At 40.8% G+C, this 18,372-nt stretch overlaps 1 long non-coding RNA gene across 1 annotated transcript; it reads right to left on the reverse strand.

Moving 5' to 3' along the window:
- Nucleotides 1-11,607: 11,607 nt before the first annotated feature.
- On the reverse strand, nucleotides 11,608-12,547 carry LOC122461100. The gene is made up of 2 exons (XR_006282831.1): nucleotides 12,167-12,547; nucleotides 11,608-11,668 (listed from the first exon to the last, which is right to left on the reverse strand). It is a non-coding gene; the product is annotated as an uncharacterized LOC122461100 (long non-coding RNA).
- Between the last annotated feature and the right edge of the window lie 5,825 nt (nucleotides 12,548-18,372).

Raw genomic sequence — 18,372 nt, forward strand, 5'->3', positions numbered from 1 at the left:
ACTGTAATTCACTGACAGCCCATATGCTGGCACATAACTATAGCATTACTTCTGCTAGAGGCTATCACAGACAGACTGAGCAAGCCAGGGAGAAAAACTAAAAAGGAACAGCAATAGCTTTATTATAGTGGAAAGCAAGTGAGTGGATCATATCTCCATGGCAGTAATTGGTAACTCAGGATACACTTACTGGTAAATAAAAATACCCAAGTAAAAAGTGCCATGTTTTGAAGGCACGCTATAACAGATACCCAATCAACTCCTGAAGTGAAGCTCACAATATTTAATTAAGTTGGGGGGAATCTAAGGGACTCATGCTTCTGTGTTCAGTAACATAGCAAGAAAGGGGAATGCAAGCAGTAGAGTCCTCAAAGCAGCAGCTTTTGTGAATGAATCATGGGAGCCAGACGGTGAGCCAGGTGCCCATCTTATTAGCATATTATACAGAATTGTGTGTGTACAAAAGACAAGTAACCTCCTCAGGCCGTGGTCAAGACAAGACTGTGCTGATGAAAACAGAAAGCACATTCCTCCTACATGGCAAGACTAAGCAGATTGTTTGTTCTTAACTCTTTTGCTGCTCTGCTTAATATCAACAGTTATCAAAACTAAAAGCAGGTTGGCTAAATATGGAACAAATAAATGTACATATAACAACCACAAACTTATCCCACAAAAACCTTTCTGAAATGTTTGTCTTTTCTATTAAACAAATAATTGCTTATGCTAGCACAGTTGGCAAGAAGCTTACACAAAATTAGTGCAAAACTACATTATTTTTTTTTGTCCCTCCCAACTCCCTGATTTTTTGAAAGTGAAACCTAAGGTCTACATTTTCAAAAGCAACCAGGGATTTTGGGATTCCCACTTAAGGGACTGATTTGTACCAAGGGCTGCCCTCTGAACACTGGGCACACTTAAGGCACCTCTTGCTGGACATCCAAAAACTGAGACACCCAATTCACCTTTTTTTTTAAATCAGCACCTATAGGTTTTGCCCAACTGTGCATAATTTTTCTACCAAATTATTTTAAATATATATATTTTGCAAAGTATTTCATAAGCCAAGATACAGTCTGTTACCAGTACTACAAAATGGAATCTATAATAGGATAATATAATTACAGTTAACTGGATTTTTCTGGCATTCCTGTACTAAGGAAAATACCCTAAGGTTTAAGAACTATTTTATGTTGATGACTGCAGAATAATGTTCTTACGTAATTCTGATTGGCTAAAGAGTGGAGAAAGGCAAAATCAGAGCATTATGTTCTCTTGTATATATAATGGGAGACAATGTAGAGCGCACTAAGTAATAAGACAATCAGCCCCTCACCCTTAGACTTTTTAGAATAGTTGTACTAGAAAAGACTATCGCTGCTCCAAGTGGCACAGCGGCTTTAAAAAAAAATCACAGCCACTCTCAAATACTCAAATACAGTCCAAGTGGTTTGTGTTCAGAGAATAAGCTTAGAAATTATTATTATCTTTTTGCTATTGATATACCAGCTGCCAGACACTGGCACAAGGCAGTCCCTGGAGGAGTTATAACCTACTTAAAAAATTCAAGTGGTTTAGTAAGAATTGCAGCTGTTGAAGAGTTAGGTTTGCTACTAAACTGGTTCACTCACTTGTAACAACAACTTAAGATGCTGCTGGATCCATTCAAAAGGGTTAATAACATATACTTAGGTAGGTTTTAAATCTTTTTTTGGCTAGCTAGTCAGGTCTTAGGCACAACTGCCATGATGAAATAAACACTCACAGATGTCGGAGTTCCTGTCCTCCAGAAGGGAAAATACAAAATATGTTAAGATCAAGGCAGACATATATGCTGAACTGCAAGTCAGTCTAAAACTGTTTCACAAGGTAGCTACAAGATTCGTATGCAATATATTATCCTGTGAGCATGGTCTTGTCAGTGTAATGCAGCTGAAAATGAATACTAATGCATTGGAAATCAGATGATTTACCAAGATAGCAGGAATGTTGACATTGCCTCTATCATTTTTCCCACCAGAAATGTTCCTAAACTATTAGATAAGGCAGTGTATGATGAAGCATTTAGCACAATGTGGCAAAACAAGAATACATGACCCAATGCACTGAATTGATGAGATGTACAAATAAATGCTTACATTCTTTTGGTAGTGTTTTCCAGAGTCATCACAAAAAACCCCAGTTCTCACATTGCTGATGCCACCTTTAGCCCCGTTACCTTGGACAATGTATTGCTAGCATGGGAAGGGGCAATATGAAATCTGTAAAAAGGTCTGCTACTGCTTCTTGGTGCTGACTCCTTTCTCTCACTCTTATCTTTTGCCTCAGAATTTCAGGGGGTTCCCATTTGGCCAGGACTAGAAATACACATAAACACGCGTGCACGCACATTCTGGCAGGGTTCTGGTGAGATCTGAAATACAGAACACAGTGAGTACCACTAGAGGGCTCCCCAGCTATTTACTGGATACTCCCCAATTCCTATGCGCTATAACTAGAATAGGTATTTTCATGGCATCTGTAGTCTGACTAGAAGTAGGAAATACCCAGGAAACACCAGACTATTCAAGAAATATCCAGCCAAATTTTACAAATGCAAGAGGTTTAGATGGCAATCTGAACTCCTGGGTTTCTTACCTAGATTCAAAGACAAACTTTCTGTGCAAATACATCAAGGACTGGATCCATTCCCAGGTATACAACAGAGCTCCAGTAGAAAGTCCATTAGGAAGGAAGATTGGCAAAGTAGCTGCAGCTACTACTGAGAAGAGCAATGCAGCCCAAAAGTGGGACACTCTGTCTTGGGAAGGATCTGCCCTGCTCCATTGGAATGCCCAAGGAAGGGCAGCAGCAACAATACTACCTGTCCTCTACAAGGGCATAATATTCCTCACTATGTGGAGAGGTCCAAATTGTGGCTTCAGCTGGTATGAATCCAGCCTCATGTGTTTTGAACAGTTGATATACTGAAGATAAAATAAAATACAATACACTGAATAAGAAAAACTGGAGACTTCATTGCAAATGTCAATTCAGTCTTAATTATAGTAGTACTACTGTCAGTCTGTAATAACTTGTAATATCCATATGAACCTTTAACATCATTAATATACATATTCAAAATCTATTTTAGTTCAATCTGCACAATAATCTAACCTGCTCTGTGAAACTGCAACTTCTGTAGTCTTTGGAAAACATCCCGCTGAGCTGGAATTCCCTTAAGGCAGATTTCCCTTGGCTGCTGAGTTACATGCATTAACCCTGGCATATGTCCCTATCTCCCTTATCAGCCACAATTAAGCACACATTGGCTCCAAACTGGCACATAAAGGCTGAAGCTTCATGTATCAAAAATAATTTTGAGGATTCCAACAGTAATCATTACACCATAATTGCATTAGGAACTGGGTATGACTGATGTGAACCTACAAATCTAGCTTGCATCAAACTTTCACACCCCAAATACAGAAAATAGTATTCCACAACTAACGGCCACTGCAAATCCTCATCAGAGCAACCCCAACAAACGTACCTTCTCAGCACACGACATCCCTTGATTACAAAATTGAAGTACAAAACCTTTGTTAGTAATAACAACATAGGCAACTCCCATTGATCTCTGTTACTCCCTGTCAGAATATTATGGCGTGGCTGGATATTGCCCAGTGCCTACTTAGAAAAGAGAAAAAAAACTCTTGATCAGAAACATTACAGCTTCTGCATGCTATTCACCCAATTAATCAATTCAAGGTTAATAAGTTAGCATGAGTTCCTTGGGGAGAATTACTACCCAGTTGGCAGCAGACATCTTATCTCCTCAAAAAGTGGGAAAGATCAACCAACCATACACAGAGGGAATGCTGATAGGTTGCAAGGATCCAGATAAGAGTATGGCCTGATTTACTTTCATGGTTGGACTGGAAGTGGAAGCTCTGGCCTTAGCACTGAATTTACTAGTGTCTTTTTTTTTTCTGATTGGACATTGCATTTTTATTCAACCTGATCTTGGGATTCAGTTTTATATATTTCAGCCAAACTACAGGAAATAAAAGACATGACAGTGAAAGTAACTATGCTATAAACCCTGTCAGACTACATTCAGGTGGTTTTGAGCACCTGGAACTCCATAAAAAAACTTGATATGATCACTATGTGAACCAACCCGCACAGACATACAAAAGCACTCAATAAACAAGCCTCCCAATGGCAAGACCTATCACAGCATTCAGAGTTTGGGACATCATGGAATGGCCACAAATATTCATTATTTCCAACATGGATTTCATGTCAAATCCAGGAGGTGGGGGAGGCAAGCAGATCTTTGGTAAGCTGGTTCACTGTTATTTACTCACGCAGACTGAGCTACGTCCTTGCTGCACAATTCTGACAGTGCTGAGTTATTTCTTAAACTAGAGGCTCTGTCTGCTATGCTATACTGAGCATTTTCCTTCAAACAGGGAGCTGGTCCCAAATATGCAGAACCCCCTATAGCTTAACTGTCCCAGGTAAGAAAACACCTAACTGGCTCCCTGCATCAAAGCGTACAAAGAAGGAATTGTAAAGCCATCTTGGAGCAGGGTAAGATCATTTTTATCACAAATTAAAGCTTACTTTTCTGAATTCAGGCAAAGGGATCAGAAAACACCGCAGGCCTTCCCTTTTGTGGTATTGAGAACTGCACCTTTTAAGAGATTTAGCTCACCAGACATGAAGTCTGGGAGAGGGGTGCTGAAGAAGCCCATGTTCTGCTATGCTGAGGAAGCTGGGAAGTGCATCCTTATATCAAAACGATCTTTTTCATACATCTTGGCCCCAGAGTTATTACTGAACCACACCTTCCACGTTATTTAACGATGGGAGGAGTCTCTGGTCATTAACTAGAAAATAGGAACTGTGGGAAAGGGAGTCACGAAAAACTGACTTTTTTTCTCTTTAGTTGAGAGAAATATCCACATTTAGTTAGAGCTCATGAACGGATTCTCTTCTGCCCCAGAGCCCCGCTTGGCACAGGATTAGGGGTATCAAGGAATTTGTTGTCTACTGGATTCTGAGGATCAGCTTTAGCTTGCATTCAACTTCTTCCATTCAGCTCTAATTTGTACTACTGACTTAAGATCCTTAGACCATACAGCAGTGGAGCACAGATGTATCAGAGCTGAGTTCTGCCACAGCACTTTCTCAACTCTCCCTGCACCTACATGCCCTCTCCTGCTTTCAACATGCAATGTATGCTGAGTGAGGGCGGGACACAGGGTAAGGATACAGATCTGGCACCTGTGTACTAATGGGGAGTACCCCTCCTACAGGGGAATTTTATTCTGGTGATGTGTGGGCAGTTTCTGGCCCCTTTGTGCCTTCTGAGTTGTGCAAAGGGCTGGATCTCAATAGGCAATCTGGCCCATAGTTGTTTCAACATTTCTGTTTACTTTTCTGTTATCACAGTATGTTCTGAATATAACATTTACATTTTCTAAAACATGTATGGTTTTATCTCTCTTCAAATTATGCTTGCAATAAAACATTTTTGTTCAGTAAAATACAGTTGGAAAATAATAAAAAGAATGCAGCCAAGATTATTTTTCTTTTTTGCCTCCCTCCTGCAGTAGTAAAATCACTGGAGCACAGCTAAATATTAAAAGAATCAGGTGCCAAGCTTTGAAAGCTGTTCTTAGGGGAGTTCATGTAATTCTTGGCTTCACAGACAGCTGTTCATACTGCCAGTGTTATCTCTGAATCAATAGCATGGTTGCAGCAGGATATTGGCTGGGATACCTTGTCTTTAGAAAAAAGAAAAGGAGGACTTGTGGCACCTTAGAGACTAAGAGATTTATTTGAGCATAAGCTTTTGTGAGCTACAGCTCACTTCATTGGATGCTTGCAGGGGAAAATACAGTGGGGAGATTTTATATACACAGAGAACATGAAACAATGGGATACAGACTAACATGGCTGCTACTCTGAAACTTGTCCTTAGAGTTAGACACGGTTTTAATTTTTTCCTAATTAATTTGTCTACCATAAACATGTAGACAAATAATTATCTTTATGAATTTAATGAGAGATCTCTAGATTGTTTTTAAGGAACAAGAAAGCTTTTATCTCATTAAATAAATCCACACAACAACTCACATATGGATTGTGCTTCACTTTTGCTTTGTATAATCCATCTCTCTCTTTATTGTTGTTTGTATAGGGGAGTATTCATCAGCAGTTTGCTATTCCATCAGACATTTCTGAAATTATTCTTTAGTAATTTTTAAAAATGAATTACTATTGAACAGATCTCTCTGAGTATTAACCATTTGCTATTCCAGAGGGATTAATTAGCTAGATTTGTCATAAGGTATATGGTATTGCTATTGATTGGACGAGTGTGCAACTATTTTTAGCATCAATACTCAGATGAATTAATTTAAAATGTTTTCTGTTAATATTCACATATACAACTTTTGACATTTGCTTCCTGCAAACTATCATGTTAGATAGACTTATTCATACAAATATTCTTAAAAAGAGAACTCAAGAGGGACACATCGTTGGCCAAAGAAAATTCATTTTAAAATTAAAGAAAATTGCCACTTTTAAATTTACTTATCTTTAGTATTAATTCACCCAGATCCAGCAACTCTAGTGACCTTTGTTACACACAGTTTATTAGGCGTGAATCTGAGGTGAGTGCTTTCTTGTGCAAAGTTTTCTGATATTGAAAAAGCTTGAGGTGTTGGTCAAATTTCTGATTACTTTTTGATTGGGGTCATGTTCTGTGAACATAAGCAAGTGTAAAGTAAATTATCCTTGTTCAACAATATGGTCAGGGATATATTGTGAGAGAATTGCATCTATCTTAGGTATTGCTATGGCCCCCACTACCATTGTATCTGAGTGCCTTGTATTTATACTCACAGCCCCCACAGTGAGATAAGGAAGTGATTTTCACTCCATTTTACACATGGAGATTGAGGCTAAATGACTTGCCTAAGGTCACACAAAAAGTCTGTGGCAGAGCAAGGAACTGAACCTGATTGTCTTCACTTCTAAGTTAGCACTCTAACAGCTGGATCATCCTCCCTTTCCATACTACTGTCTGTTTATTTAATTTTATTTTACTTTTACTTTGACAGCCCTCTCTCAATATGCACATCTGCTCAAATGTCTGGAAGCCCTAGACAGCTGGTTTGCTGTTACCACATAATTGTGTCATTGTTACCATTTGGATCCACCTGTTGCCTCTAGTCTTATGCTGAGATTGTACACTAGTTAGTACAAGAACTCTCTTTCATATGTGTTTACAGTGCTTAACACCATGGGCCTGGAGTCATTTAGTGCAACCAGAAATACAAATAATAATAATGAATAATCAGCAGGACTTGAAAATAAGTAATTCCTAAAAGAGAGCTATAAAAAAGCCCCCAGGAAATATGGGCAATAATTAAGAAGTTGATTGTTTCAGGGACAATACAAATTTCTCATTGATCACAATTCATTAAGCAATCCAGTGTACTAATATATATGTAAAATCAACCATTTCTATCAACAACTCTTTCTATTTTCCGATTAAAAGGGAAACATTCAATGAACACAGGCTTTAAAGGGGGAAATTAAATAGAGCTCCAGAAATAATAAACCCATTTAATGAGCAAGGCCTTCTTAGGCTTGCTATTTAAGCTAATTTTGTTGTTGGAGAAAAAAAGAGATCTCTCCAAAGAGCTGCTTAATATTATTAAATCAATAAGTTTGTAATGCGAATGTGATTACATGGCAGATTATAATGTAAATTGGGTACATTTTATTTGTATATCTGCAATTTAAAACAAATATTTTACTGAAAAAAATCTCACTGGTGGTTTTTTTTTTTGTGGGACTGGTTCTCCTCTCACATTTGGTGTAAATCAGGAATAACTAACCTGAAAGTTTACACAGGAGCAAATTAGATCAGAATCCCATTTCTTGGTCTATTGGTGCCATTCTAAACAAAAATAACAAATTGGAATTTTTGGTAGTTTGATTATTTTAATAAACATTTTCTTTGTGCTTTTTAATGCTTTTAATATTTGACCAATAATGAGCATCTAGTAGAAAAGTTCCTGCCCAGATAGGAGTTGATAGTCTTAACCCAGCCAGTTATAAGATGTCAAGAAATGCCCTACACGGAGGGCTTTACTGCTATTACAATCTGTGAAAATATTAAAATATAAAGGGGAAAATGGTTTTTCATGTGTTTAAAATGTATAGTTTGAAATGTGCATTGCTGTAGATATTGTTAATTTGTTAATATTTTATGTTAAAGATCAGTGCAGTAGCTGATAAGAAAACAGAACTTCTTGGCCTTACATTATCTTTATAATATTTGATGTGAATGTCTTCTGAGTTCTGTGCTCAGTGCTACGGTTGAGCTACCGGGAAAGAATTCAGAGTTCACTATGCCACCTTCCGGCTATTCAATTGTCTCCTGGACCGGAAATGGAAAAGCCTTGACTATTGAGTGGCAACTGTCCAAATCTACACCCAGTCTTCAAAAGAGGGACTCTTAGGGTATGTCTACACTACGAAATTAGGTCAAATTTATAGAAGTCGGTTTTGTAGAAAGCCTTTTTATACAGTCGAGTGTGTGTGTCCCCAAACAAATGCTCTAAGTGCATGTAGTCGACGGAGTGTGTCCACAGTACCGAGGCAACCATCGACTTCTGGAGCATTGCACTGTGGGTAGCTATCCCATAGTTCCCACAGTCTCTGCCGCCCATTTGAATTCTGGGTAGAAATCCCAGTGCCTGATGGGGCTAAACATTGTTGCGGTGGTTCTGGGTACATATCGTCAGGCCCCCCCCTTCTCTCCCTCCTTCCGTGAAAGCAAGGGCAGACAATCATTTTGCGTCTTTTTTCCTGAGTTACCTGTGCAGACGCCATACCACGGCAAGCATGGAGCCCACTCAGCTAACCGTCACCGTATGTCTCCTGGGTGCTGGCGGAGGTGGTACTGCATTGCTACACAGCAGCAGTTTATTGCCTTTTGGCAGCAGACAGTGCAGTATGACTCGTAGCTGTCATCTAGATAGTTCAGGGTGCTCTTTTAACCAACCTTGATGAGGTCGGGGTGCCTGGGTAAACATGGGAGTGACTCAGCCAGGTCATTTCCCTTTTAAGTTTCGTCTCATGGCGATTCAGTCCACCAGCAGTGCACTGTCTTTTAATCTGCAGCTAGCAGAAGACGATGGCCAGCAGTCATACTGCACTGTCTTCTGCCGAGCACCCAGGACAATGGCTAGCAGTCGTATTGCACAGTCTGCTGTCAGCAAGAAGTATAAAGATAGATGAAGTGGATCAAAACAAGAAATAGACCAGATTTGTTTTGTATTCATTTTCTCCTCTCTCCCTCCATGAAATCAACTGCTAGCTAAACCCAATTTTGAGTTCTATCCTTGAGGTTTTGAGTTCTGTCCTAAGGGGGCCATTCTGTTTCTCGCAAAGCCACCCCCTTTGTTGATTTTAATTCCCTGTAAGCCAACCCTGTAAGCCATGTCGTCAGTCGCCCCTCCCTCTGTCAGGGCAACAGCAGACAATCATTCTGCACCTTTTTTCTGTGCAGACGCCATACCAAGGCAAGCTCAGATCACTTTGGCAATTAGGAGCACATTAAACACCACACGCATTATCCAGCAGTATATGCAGCACAAGAACCTGGCAAAGTGAAACTGGGCAAGTAGGCGATGTCAGCGCGGTGACGAGAGTGATGAGGACATGGACACAGACTTTGCTCAAAGCACGTGCCCTGGCAATGTGGGTATCATGGTGCTAATGGGGCAGGTTCATGCAGTGGAACGCCGATTCTGGGCTCGGGAAACAAGCACAGACTGGTGGGACTGCATAGTGTTGCAGGTCTGGGATGATTCCCAGTGGCTGCAAAACTTTCGCATGAATAAGGGCACTTTCATGGAACTTTGTGACTTACTTTCCCCTGCCCTGAAGTGTAAGAATACCAAGATGAGAGCAGCCCTCACAGTTGAGAAGCGAGTGACAATAGCCCTGTGGAAGCTTGCAATGCCAGACAGCTACCAGACAGTCGGGAATAAATTTGGAGTGGACAACTCTACTGTGGGGGCTGCTGTAATGCAAGTAGCCAACACAGTCAAAGATCTGCTGCTATCAAGGGTAGTGACCCTGGGATATGTGCAGGTCATAGTGGATGGCTTTGCTGCAATGGGATTCCCTAATTGTGGTGGGGCCATAGACGGAACCCATATCCCTATCTTGGCACCAGAGCACCAAGCCGGCGAGTACATAAACCACAAGGGGTACTTTTCAATAGTGCTGCAAGCACTGGTGGATCACAAGGGACATTTCACCAACATCAACGTGGGATGGCCGGGAAAGGTACATGACGTTTTCATCTTCAGGAACACTGGTCTGTTTCAAAAGCTGCAGGAAGGGACTTTCTTCCCAGACCAGAAAATAACTGTTGGGGATATTGAAATGCCTATAGTTATCCTTGCGGACTCAGCCTACCCCTTAATGCCATGGCTCATGTAGCCATACGCAGGCAGCCTGGAGAGTAGTCAGGAGCTATTCAACTACAAGCTGAGCAAGTGCAGAATGGTGGTAGAATGTGCATTTGGACGTTTAAAAGCACACTGGTGCAGTTTGCTGACTCGGTTAGACCTCAGCGAAACCAGTAATCCCATAGTTATTACTGCTTGCTGTGCACTACAAATATCTGTGAGAATAAGGGGAAGACGTTTATGGTGGGGTGGGAGGTTGAGGCATATCGCCTGGCTGCTAGTTACGCACAGCCAGACACCAGGGCGGTTAGAAGAGCACAGTAGGGTGTGTATCAGAGAAGCTTAGGAAACCAGTTTCATGACTGGCCAGGCTATAGTGTGAAAGTTCTGTTTGTTTCTCCTTGATGAACCCCCGCCCCCCTTTGGTTCACTCTACTTCCCTTTAAGCTAACCACCCTCCCCTCCTCCCTTCGATCACTGCTTGCAGGGGCAATAAAGTATTTGTTGCTTCACATTCATGCATTCTTTATTAATTCATCACACAAACAGGAGGATAACTACCAAGGTAGCCCAGGAGGGGTGGTGGAGGAGAGAAGCACCAGGAGGGGTGGTGGAGGAGGGAAAGACAAGGCTACACAGCACTTTAAAAGTTTAAAACTTTAAAACTTATTGAATGCCGCCTTCTGTTGCTTGGGCAATCCTCTGGGGTGGAGTGGCTGAGTGACCAGAGGCCCCCCACCGCATTCTTGGGCGTCTGGGTGAGGAACTTGGGGAGGAGGGCGGTTGGTTGCACAGGAGCTGTAGCAGCAGTCTGTGCTCCTGCTGCCTTTCCTGCAGCTCAACCATACACTGGAGCATATTAGTTTGATCCTCCACCAGCCTCAGCATTGAATCCTGCCTCCTCTCATCACGCTGCCACAACCTTTCAGCTTCAGCCCTCTCTTCAGCCCACCACTTACTCTCTTCAGCCCACCACCTCTCCTCCCAGTCATTTTGTGCTTTCCTGCACTCTGACATTGTCTGCTTCCATGCATTCCATGCGTCTGTGCTCTATCAGTGTGGGAGGACAGCATGAGCTCAGAGAACGTTTCATTATGAATGCGTTTTTTTCACCTTCTAATCTTCACTAGCCTCTGGGATGGAGAAGATCCTGTGATTCTTGAAAACACATGCAGCTGCTGGAGATAAAAAAAAGGGACAGTGGTATTTAAAAAAGACACATTTATAGAACAATGGGTACACTCTTTCATGGTAAACCTTGCTGTTAACATTACATACATAGCACATGTGCTTTCGTTCCAAGGTCACATTTTGCCTCCCCCCAGCATGTGGCTAGCCCCTCCACTCTTAAGAAAAGCACCCTATTTCAACCAGGTGATAATGAATGATATCACTCTCCTGACGATAACACAGAGAGATAAAGAACGGATGTTGTTTGAACGCCAGTAAATATACACTGCAATGCTTTCTTCTACAATGATTCCCGAGTACGTGCTACTGGCCTGGAGTGGTAAAGTGTCCTACCATGCTGGATGGAATAAGGCTGCCCTCCCCAGGAACCTTTGCAAAGGCTGTGGGAGTACATCCAGGAGAGCCGCGAATGCCAGGGCAAATTAATCATTAAAACATGCTGGCTTTTAAACCATGCATAGTATTTTAAAAGGTACACTCACCAGAGGTCCCCTTCTCCGCCTGGTGGGTCTGGGAGGCAGCCTTGGGTGGGTTCGGGGGTACTGGTTCCAGGTCCAGGGTGAGAACAGGTCCTGGCTGTTGGAAAAACCGGTTTTTCCGCTTGTTTGCTGTGAGCAACCTGCAATCTCATCATCATCATCATCTTCCTCATCCCAAACCTGCTTCCATGTAGCCTTCATCTCCATTGAAGGAGTGAAACAACACAGCTGAGGTAGTGGGGGCTGAACCCCCTAAAATGGCATGCAGCTCATCATAGAAGCGCATGTTTGAGGCTCTGACCCCGGAGCGGCTGTTCACCTCTCTGGTTTTCTGGTAGGCTGCCTCAGCTCCTTAAGTTTCACGCAGGCACTGCTTCGGTCCCTATTATGGCCTCTGTCCTTCATGCCGTGGGAGATTTTCACCAATGTTTTGGCATTTCGAAAACTGGAACATAGTTCTGATAGCACGGATTCCTCTCCCCATATAGCGATCAGATCCCGTACCTCCCGTTCGGTCCATGCTGGAGCTCTTTTGCGATTCTGGGACTCCATCATGGTCACCTCTGCTGATGATCTCTGCATGGTCACTTGCAGCTTGCCATGCTGGCCAAACAGGAAATTGAAATTCAAAAGTTCGCAGGCCTTTTCCTGTCTACCTGGTCAGTGCATCTGAGTTGAGAGTGCTGTCCAGAGCGGTCACAATGGAGCACTCTGGGATATTTCCTGCAAGCTAATACCATCTAATTGTGTCCAGAGTACCCCAAATTCGACCCAGCAAAACCGATTTCAGCGCTAATCCCCTTGTCGGGGGTGAAGTAAGAAAATCGATTTTAAGAGCTCTTTAAGTCAAAAAAAAGAGCTTCGTCATGTGAATGGGTGCACGGTTACATCGATTTAATGCGGCTAAGTTCGACCTCAATGCCTAGTGTAGACCAGGGCTTAGCTTTCGTTTTTAAAGTATCTAGTCCTGAGAGATGTGGAAAAAAAGCTTGAAAATGTGAATTCTAAAGGCTCAAAACCAGAAGGCAAATAAAAAGAATCCAGAAATATATATTTTAAAAATATTGTGTTTTTAAGCCACCTTCCGAGTTTTGGGGCCTGACTCATAATTTCAAAGTGTTTGTGGTTGGAATACTGAAATTTATTAATTATTATTATCATTTATTTGTAGTAGCAAAAGTAGTATTATCATAGCACCTAGAAGTCCTAACCATGCCCAGGTTAATTATAACTTGGTCACGTTTTAGAAGAAGAGAAAGGGAAGCACAACTCACTCTCCCTTCCTTTTCCATGGTTAGGAGGAGTTCAGTTTCCCCAGAGTTCCTCCTTCTCTTGCTTCTTCTCTGGATGGTGAATGAAGACTCATCTGGCTGGAGAATCTGAAGTGGGGACACCAGAAGCTAGTGACCAGCTGGTGTTTCACTGAGCTCCAAGCCTTCTTTCCAGTAGATGGAACAATACCTGCCCTTGGGAGAAAAGAGGAACTGATCAAACCATGAGATTGCTAACTGGCTTTTTTCTTCTAGAAAGAGATCTACCCCACTTTCTGGTGAAAAGTTTCTTCTCCCCAGTCTAGGGGAAGCAGAATGGTCTTGTCAGATTCCTCTCCCCTCCTGGTACACTACAATTGGGTATGTGAGTGGGAAGTGTGGTTGGAGCATAACGGATATTCCTACACATACATATTCATACACACACACACACACGTTTAGCTATCTAGGGGGCTTTGAATCTTTTCAGAGACATGTATTCCTTTTATCTCAAGATGTGTCTACATTTAAAATGCTACAGTGGTGCACGTGCAGTATCTAAGCCAACAAGAGGGCTTCTCTCTTCCCTGAGAGGCTGTAGCTAGCTTGATAGAAGAATTCTCCAGTCAACCTTGTGCTGTCTACACTGGGGGGCAAGTATGCACAGATACATCTCTCAGAGGTTTGGATTTTTCACATCCTCTGAGAGATGTAGCTATACAATATACGTTCCTAGTGTAGACCTGACCTTAGTTTTCATTCTGATGTCATGTCCCATAGCACACAATGCTGCAATGTCACTTCACTATGTGACTTCTGATGCCATACTGATAAACAGCCACCAGAATGACTGAGTTTCCCTTTCTGTTTAGATCTGCTTTAATCACTCAGTTTAATCATTTGATGCTGAGACAAATTGCACCCTGAACAAAAAGACCAGATACCATAGCAATAATACAGTTGCCATCTATTATATTTTATATATAAGTTCTAAGCCCTGGTCTACACTGGGCGGTGAGGTGGGGGGAATCAATCTAAATTATGCAACTTCAGCTAAGTGAATAACGTAGCTGAAGTTGACGTAATTTAGATCAACTTACCGTGGTGTTTCACCGCAGTGAGTTGACTGCTGCCACTCCCCCATCGACTCTGTCTGCGCCTCTTATGGTGCTGGAGTACAGGAGTCAACGGGAGAGCGCTCTGGGTCGATTTATCGCATCTAGACTAGACATGATAAATCGATCCCCACTGGATCGATCGCTGACCGCTGATCCGGCGGGTAGTGAAGATATACCCTTAGTTTTAAATGCCCTTTTGCTTTTATATTTATGTTTCTTCTTTCTGTAGCATTTACTGGGAACATTATTTTCCTGCATCCTTTAGGTACTTTTATTGCTGCTTTTTTTTTATTTACATATTTTCACCATCTTCTTTAAATCAAATGCTTAAAATCTATCCCCTAGGATAGGAAGCAGCTGCCTTTGAGCCAGAGTGGAAGCACTTTTTTGCATTTCCTAAGATTTCTTCTTCCTTTGGCTTTTGTTCTTCATTCCTGGTGTACTGAACTTTTTTCTTTTCTTTATTATTCCTCCCCCCCCCAAAAAAAAATAATTAGAATTTGTTTAAGGTGTTTTTGGCTAAGTGATATCAAACAGCACAAATAATATAATAACCCATGCTGTTTACTAAAAGTCCCAGTTCTGCCATTTTCCTCAACTTCTTGTGCTGTGAAGTATCACTTACAGTAAGTGAGTTTAAAACTTGAATTAAATCTGGAGCACTTTCTCATCAATGGAAATTAAAACTGAGGGTTTTTCACTGAGTTAACCACCCAGGAACGTTGAGTGAACTTCAAAATGAGTGGATGGCCTGGACTGCTGCGAAGATAATATGGGTGAGGAGCAAAGTTTAAACACTGCAATAGAATAGTTTGGTATAATCTGTCATCACTCTGAAGTTGTTGAAGGGACTTTGATTGCTGAGCCGCAAATGGAACTGAGGGGATCAAATGAGTTCTAAATATACTTCAATCAGCTGACAAGGGAAGTCCAGACCTGTTCTCTTTATGGATGAACTGTGCTACACAAATTTAATGCGAAAGATTTGATCTACAAGGAAAGGAAATACAGGATTTCTATTAGAAAGTCTATAGCCTAACCAGATCAGCAATACCAGAGTTAATACAATATCTCTCTGTGATCCTCAAGACAGAGATTAAAGCCTGCAAGCACCCATAAAATTAAGAAAATTGCTTACATAAAACATAATCTGTTACTTTTCTGGGATTTAGTTTAGCCACACAGCCAGGCAGAACAAGCATTTTTTTTTCTGCTAAAATAATTGTATAATGATGCTTCTTTGCAAAAATTACATTTTTATACAATAGTGAAATCCAATTCTCTTTGAATTGGCTCCTGGAGGATAGCCACAATGGAGAGTTAAAGAAAAGAATCAGTCTGTATGTCACAAACTGTTGCCCAATACTCAGGGTAGTTCCTGCTCAACTTACACATTCTGGATTTCAAGCACCCCCTCCTGATCAATGTAGAAGCAAGTTTCTCCACCCTATACTCCTCACTCTGCACACCTTTGGCATGAAAGTGTTAACAGGCTATAGTCTGGCATTTTTATCTGCACGGCTCACAGGAGGAAGTCTATAAAGGCATTCAAGAAGCTCAACAAAGGGAAGAGCCGGCCCCTCTGTTCTCTGTATATAACTGTATACATCTTTTCAGAGGGAGATTGTTGAGAGGAAGAGGTTAGATGACTGTTGTTTTATCCCCATTTTCATAAACATAGCCAGTTCATCTGTTAGTTCCCTGTTTATATCTATTGGCTAGCTATGCTTTTTGGTGCTTATTCACAACTGTGTGTGCAACTGCTTTATTTTCTTCACAGCCTCCTGTTTGGTGTTTAGTCACTGAACAAATGTGGCACATCTGACATTTCCAGGTCTTTTTTCCAACATAAAACACCCGCCAAAACCAGCCATGAAACAGAACCTGAGATTGGCTAATGGTCACTGACCTGGCAAGCTAAGGTAGGAAATGACTTTTGTATTGCCAATTCAACTCACTAATGGACATCTCCATGCCCAGAACAAGAGGAAGAATGTAAAAATACTTATCTATAAGCATTAAAATTATTTATCTGAAGATTTCTGGGTAAACCAGATTAATTATTTATGACTATACTTGTGGAATTATCAACCAAGCATGTTAGCTGGGTAAATAATTTAGTATACTTATACTGAATAAATCCATTTGTAAAATATCAAGACAATGACCAAATTAATCATCAGATGAACATTATTTGACTGCCTATACTCATGATGACCATCAAAATGATATGCAAAAGTTTTTTATAGTGCATAGTGCTATTGATCACATCCCCAATGAAATAATTAGGTAGCAGTCTGGAGTGCGAGACGTTGTTGAAAGCAAAATGCAGTGGGTGGGACATGTGGGCTGACTCAGCGACAACAGATGGACCAAGCTATATCTGCGAGAACAGAAATGGCCACACAGTCGGCCTCCAAAGAGGTGGGATGATTTCCTAACAAGGAGATATGGACAAGCATGACAAAGGATGGCCAGAGTGAGAGATGATTGGAAGACTTGTTGTGAACGTCTCAACTCATGAAGGACCGACAGTCTACACAGTGCTATTGAAACTCTATCTTATTATATTTAGAATAATCATGAGCTATATGATCTAGAAATCTAGGCAGAGATGAGAAATACTGCAGAAAATGTTAGGGAATTTGAGAGTGTATTTAGTCTACACAATAATCACTCCCATTCCTTTCAGTAACATGTAGCGGAGATCTGCTGCAAGTGGAGGTCACACAGTTGTTTAACACTCTAGTCTAATGACTAAAACATGGTAATTTAGAAGTGCTCATTCTGGAAGGTGTTTTACATTTGTTTCAATTTGAAGGTTTTACTGGTCATTATAACCAACACAGAATGAGCTTCAGAAATGGTTGTGTTGGATTTCTTGGGATGAGCATGTAATATTGAAGCAACTATAAAGCAGTTAATATCATATTTAATTAGTATCTTTAAATGACATTGTATGAAAACAGTACAGGAATTACTGTGAAATTTCAGAGCCAGGGATTATGCAATCAGTATACAGTTCACAATAGAAAAAAAATACTTTGTCAAATATATACACACTATATGTTCCAGGTGTGCAAAATGTTCACAGAATGAAACACAAACCATTCAAAACATCATCTCAAATCTTGTTATAATCTAAAAATTCAATCAGTCTTCATTTAAAATTTTTTCAGGTTCACAAACCTTCTTGATAGGTTTCAGAATAGCAGCCGTGTTAGTCTGTATCCGCAAAAAAAAAAAAGGACTACTTGTGGCACCTTAGAGACTAACACATTTATTTAACCTCCTTGATGTATCCTAGCCCTGCTTTCAGTGAATGTAAACCCTGTTTTCACCAAATCTAGGTCAGTTTATGGTTTTGTATCATATTAATGCATATTTTGCTCTTTCCGAAACCAGGTAGAAATCTATGGTTTCAGATGAGTTTCACTTTCAGGTCTGGGGTTTGTTCAAAACATGATATGAAGGCTTAAGTGATGCCAAAGAAAACATAAAGCAAGAGGATGAATAGATATGGAAAGGAAACTCAGGTTTGCAAAAGCACTCAGATGAAAAGCTAAGAAATTTTTTTCACCAATTCCCATTGAAGAAAACTGCTGAGTTTTAACCAGGTCAGTTGTTTCTCATTGAGACAACGCCGGTTTTAGGGATATATTTAAGGTACACCAGGAAGAATATCTAGATTTTCTACCAATTATTTAAAAGACTATTGCATGGGCAAATGGCATACTCATGTAATGCACTGCTGAGGAACATAAACATCAATTTGATAAAATTAACTTTGAAGTAAAAGAATCCGGGGAGTATGTTAAATTGGAAAGGCGTACATTTGATT

Source organism: Dermochelys coriacea, chromosome 7 (assembly GCF_009764565.3).
Source record: "Dermochelys coriacea isolate rDerCor1 chromosome 7, rDerCor1.pri.v4, whole genome shotgun sequence".
In the NCBI taxonomy this organism is placed as follows: Eukaryota; Metazoa; Chordata; order Testudines; family Dermochelyidae; genus Dermochelys; species Dermochelys coriacea.